The 5,666-nt window shown below is 41.9% G+C and overlaps 2 non-coding genes across 2 annotated transcripts; both read left to right on the top strand.

The window, feature by feature from the left end:
- Window positions 1-4,824: 4,824 nt before the first annotated feature.
- On the top strand, window positions 4,825-4,943 carry LOC121858483. The gene has a single exon (XR_006087447.1). It is a non-coding gene; the product is annotated as a 5S ribosomal RNA (ribosomal RNA).
- A 493-nt stretch (window positions 4,944-5,436) lies between these two features.
- Window positions 5,437-5,555, top strand: LOC121858481. Its single transcript, XR_006087445.1, has one exon. It is a non-coding gene; the product is annotated as a 5S ribosomal RNA (ribosomal RNA).
- Window positions 5,556-5,666: the final 111 nt, after the last annotated feature.

Below are 5,666 nucleotides of genomic sequence, written 5' to 3' on the forward strand. Positions count from 1 at the left end.
GAGGGGCATCACGTGGTGTAGTAATTCCCTCACAGATGGTGTGTTACGAGGGGCCTGATGTGGTGTAGTAATTCCCTCACAGATGGTGTTATGAGGGGCCTGATGTGGTGTAGTAATTCCCTCACAGATGGTGTATGAGGGGCCTGATGTGGTGTAGTAATTCCCTCACAGATGGTGTATGAGGGGCCTGATGTGCTGTAGTAATTCCCTCACAGATGGTGTTATGAGGGGCCTGATGTGGTGTAGTAATTCCCTCACAGATGGTGTATGAGGGGCCTGATGTGGTGTAGTAAATCCCTCACAGATGGTGTTATGAGGGGCATCACATGGCGTAGTACTTCCCTCACAGATGGTGTTATGAGGGGCATCACGTGGTGTAGTAATTGTCTCACAGATGGTGTTATGAGGAACTTTACATGATGCTGTAGCAACTCATTCACTACGTGGTGTCGTAGCATCATGGGGACACCATGTGGTAAGTTGTCACAGGACTTCACTCACTCAAGTGGGTGAGGTGTGGTCCCAGGCTTCTCTATCGCGGAGTCTCAAGGGAATTATCACTGGGTACCTGGGACCTCACTGTGTGAAGGTTAGCTTGGGTAAGACTCAACTGCCGAGTTGTTTTTCACTGACTTAAGCACTGTTCACCACTATTCAACACTGGTTCCATTCCTTTCCTAAATGAAATAGTAACTTCTGGCGAGAACTTGTTGATATTCCCGTGGGGAGGAGGGTTCAGGGGAGGGAGTTGGTATGGGCCAACATAACAGTTGACGTGGCTGCTGCTGAGCAGCACCAGGTGCGTCTGACCCGTCTTGACCGGTCGGTGGTGTGTGTGTGTGTTAGCGTAATAGTAATAATAATAATAATAATAATAATAATAATAATAATAATAATAATAATAATAATAATAATAATAATAATAATAATAATAATAATAATAATAATAATAATAATAATAATAATAATAATAATAATAATTAACGGTTTATTGAAAGAGCATGGCAGCCAGAAGGCTGAAAATATACAGTTACATAATTGGGGAATGGGTCACTTGATTGACCAATATTATACAAGTAACATAAGGGATACAAATATGATATATAATAGGTAGGTGGGGAGTAGCTCAAACTACAGGGCATTTCAACATAGTGACACTGGTTGATTACAAGTTATTGATAATTTTTACAATGGTTGGGACTCGGCTGTTCTTATAGCGATCAGTCCGTGCTCGTATGGGCTGGATGCGGTTGTGGTGTCGAACAGCAATTCTCGGACGAGGGACCTCGGGTGGTAGTAGGAGCCTGTGTCGAGGATGGTGCAGATGCTTCTCACCAAATTGCAGATGAGGTCGTGGTGATTGTCAGAGAGAACCGAGAGGTTCATTGTGTTGAGCGCTTCTTGATATGTGGAGTAGGAAGGGGAGAGATTAATCTTGCTTGCCCTCTTTTGCACTTTTTCTAGGTGTTTACGTTGTGTGGCATTTAGGAGGAAGACCAGGTAGGGAAGGCATAGGTGTGCTTGGGAAGTATGAATGTTGAGTAAACACTGAGGAGCTTGGGCGCAGGAACTCAGAGGGACTTGAATCGGCGGAGGAGGCGGAGACGGAAACTGGAGGATTTGACAACTTCATTGACGTGTGTTTTCCAATTTAGTTTGTTGTCTATGGCGACGCCGAGGAGCTTATTGGAATCTACAACCTGGAGTGTGTTGGAACCTAAAGCAATGGAAGTGGGTGGGACAACGTCGGAGGAGAGGTTGATGTGCATAACCATGGTCTTGGTATGGTTGATGGTGACGTGGTTATTGGTGGCCCAATTTTGGAAACTGTTCAATAAATCCTGGAGGGCGGTATAGTCGTGAACAGAATTGTTGACACTGATCCCAATGGTGGATCGTCGACATATTTTCAGCGAGAAGGGGTTTCTTTTAGGGCATCATTGATAAGAATAAGGAAGCATGGTGGTCCCATTTTGGTGCCTTGGGGAATGCCACAGGTGAGTGACCGAAAGGTGGAGACAGCCCCTCGGAAGTGTACAGCTTGGCGTCGGTTACTGAGGAAGTCTGTAAGCCATGGTATAAGACTTCTTCGAAATACGAGGTCGATTGCTTTGTTGATGATTAAATTGTGGTCGCCTAGGTCAAATGCCTTGGTGAAGTCAATGAAGGTGACAGCTACTGACGTTTCTCGTTTTTCTAGATGGCGGTATATGTAGTTGAGAAAGTTGACAAGACAGTGAGTGGTGGAGGAAGTTTTCATGTTACCAAATTGCTGAGGGTCTATGGCGCCTGCAATATCAGCATAAGCCCAGTCAAACACGAAACTTTCACAGATTAAGCTGGGTATTGGGGTGATGACAATGGGTCGTAGTTCATTTAAGGATTGTGGGCCGGTTGACTTGGTCACTGGTCTTCCAGTCAGCTAGGCATCTGGCTTGACTGAGGGAAGCATTGATGATGAAGCAGAGGGGTTTAGCTAGCTCCGGGGAGAACTTGTAAAGTTTCATTGGTAAGTCAATGGGGTTGGTGGAGCGCCTTAACTTCAGCTTGTTCAGACGTTTTGCTTCTTCAAATTCTTCTACTAAGTCAGTGGGAAAGGGGGCTGGCAGGTAAGCAGGGAGACTGGTTGTGTCAAGCCCGGGGAGCTTCTGGCATATAGTTGCGAATTTGTTGTTTGATTGCTCAGCTGCATCAACATTAGTGAGATGGCTAAGGAAGGGGAGGAGGGGTGTCTTATTGTTTAGTCTACAGAGTTCATTAAGCTTATCATACCAATGACTGATGTTGGCCTGCTTCAGGTGTTGCAATTTGGTTGGGTTAGGTTAGGTTAGGTTTGTGTGTGTCTGTGTGTAGAGGGGTGCGAGTGTAATTAATTTAATTAATTTTGACACTTCCAGAGGCTAGTTTATTGTGCACTCATCCTGTTTAACTAATCCCAGTGGTCAGGATATTATGGCATTGAATGTTACAGAGTATTTCAAATGAATTCTTTGTTTAGTTCTGAACTTAAAAGGTGACTTATTCGCAACTGCGTTAGAAATATTTAAGCACGCTGTGTGCTTAGTTCTATACATGGGAAATGATATAGATACTAAGTGCAAAAAGTATATACAAACTTAATATGTGAACTAACTTGCCATTAGAGATAAATTCTTGTGCCATTTCACACACAGTGTGTTTGGACCTGTCCCTAAAAGGTTCTATCTTCACGCAGTCGAAGACGTAGTTTTCAAGTATGTGGCCATATTTTTGACCTCACACTTTTCATTTAGATTTAATTACATCTGCTTGACGGATATACCGCCAAAAGTACTTTAATCCTGTTGCAGTTTCCGGTTACCTATGGTAGCACTATTTAAAGGTGAACTGGGAGCAACATTCATAAATGTTTATGGGTTAAGTTATCAAACACAAATGGTCTTTTCTCCATGTATTAAGAAAATAAACTATTGCACAATAACTGGGATATCACCGTAATTAACACTATGAGCTGTGAGCGTTAATAATGGACGAAGCTTTGCGTATGTCTAGCTTCTGAGTGGCTCAGAGACGGGAGTTGAACTCGCTACAGCTGGCTACTTATTGATGAATCTGCGGTCAAGGTGTGAAGGAATAGTGGAAATATACTGCCACATGTCCACCTGATGACTACTCACGGCTCATCGGAAAGTTACCGTGGGTGATGTAATTATATTAACCTAATGTATGTAACCCACATTTACTGTAAATAAGTATGATTGTCTGTTAGACAGGGGCGAATACATTGCTCGTCCACCACCCTCTCAGTTCTACAAAGAGTAAACTAACCACGTAATATAACATAGCACCTATGGGTACCTATCCATGTTATAAAAGATAAAATGTTCTGCAATTAAACTGAGGAATCTACAACCTGGGGTTGAGAGTCTGAATTCCTAGCCTTAAATGCCTTACGTGTCTGGGCTGTAACATGTACAATTGTAACTTTCGAAAAGACATGTTCGTAATATCAAAACATACACAAAATTGATCAAATGAGACTGAAAATTGGTACAACAAAACTGGGAATCACAAAAACCTGAAGAAAAATATTATCTTCAAATGAATGGGTTTGTGTTTCATTGAGATAAGTAAATAGTGTTAAATTGTCAGACATTAGATTGAGTTTGCTGGGAACAATATTAACATTTAAAGAATAATAATATCAGATTTGAAGTTAAACTCAAATTAAAGACCCCCCCCAAAAAAAAAAATATGATGGGCTGGCAAGGTTATGACTGCACTACTGGTGAGTTCACAATAGCCTGAAGTCATAAAATAAAAAAATAACCTTGAACTAAGAAGTACTTATCACCATCCTGGTATAGTAAAATGACACTGGTTGGTCAAGAAAAAAAATCACACGGTATGAAGATGTGCATGAAAGTCCATATTCGTGGAACTAAGTGTATAAACACATTGTGTAAGCACTGTGCGAGCAGTCGTTTGTATCAATGCCAGTTAGCATATTCCTTCTACAGCAGGAATAAACGCGAATGCGTAGGCCGAACATATATTTAGACTGTGACGTCACCTTAGGATCAGTCATTACTAGAGTAAGTGAGAAGCTATTAGGCACTACTAATGTTCAGTTTGTTTATCCAGGGTCACAAGTGTGTCATTACATATATTGGGAAAGGATTCATTTGTCATGCGGTAGCATTGCTTCAAGTTAAAGAGAAAAAAAATCTCAGAATTGCGGCATGCAAATTAGGGGTTAAATAAAGAGTGGAAGTGGACAGTGGAAGAAAAATTACCCGTAGGGCAGTGCTGTATATAAATTGACAAGAACCAGCTCATTATGATGCCAACGGCCATACCACGTTGAAAACACCGCTTCTCGTCCGATGAGCGAAGTTAAGCAACATTGGATCTGATTAGTACTTGGATGGGTGACCGCCTGGGAACACCAGATGCTGTTGGCATTTTACCTCTCGCCACCAACTCTCCTTTTGTTCCCCCCTTTATCTTAAGTTTATGTACCGTGAGTGGGTGTGGTATGGTTTATTTAGTATTGGATACGTTAAATGAGTTCAGTTTGTATTATCTTAAAATCGAATCATAAAAAAATGGCCAAATCTTATTGTTCAAATGAAATTTTTTTATAACAATAAAAACAACATAACTAAAGGCTGCGGAAACAAAACTAAAAGATCTCTGCTCCTATGACAAGCTTCTAATAATTTCACTAGAGAGACCTTATCTAATTAAGCTACCCTGCACCCCGTTCGGTAAGGAAGAAAGGTTGCCTGTGACTTTCGTTTATCGATCTCCTGTTCTTTCCCTTATTATAATTAAAGAGGTAGATGTCAGAATGCAACGCCACCGCCAGGCATTTCACTACCACAGGACAGTGGAAGAAAAACTACCCGTAGGGCAGTGCTGTATATAAATTGCCAAGAACCAGCTCATTATGATGCCAACGGCCATACCACGTTGAAAACACCGCTTCTCGTTCGATCAGCGAAGTTAAACAATATTGGGTCTGGTTAGTACTTGGATGGGTGACCGCCTGGGAACACCAGATGCTGTAGGCATTTTACCTCTCGTTACTAACCCCCCCCCCCTTTGTTCCCCCCTTTAACTTAAATTTATGTACCATGGGTGGGTTTTTTTGTAGTGGGTCGTGGTGCATGTTGGACCTTTTT

The sequence above is a fragment of the Homarus americanus genome, unplaced genomic scaffold, assembly GCF_018991925.1.
Source record: "Homarus americanus isolate GMGI-L3 unplaced genomic scaffold, GMGI_Hamer_2.0 scaffold57980, whole genome shotgun sequence".
Lineage (NCBI taxonomy): Eukaryota > Metazoa > Arthropoda > Malacostraca > Decapoda > Nephropidae > Homarus > Homarus americanus.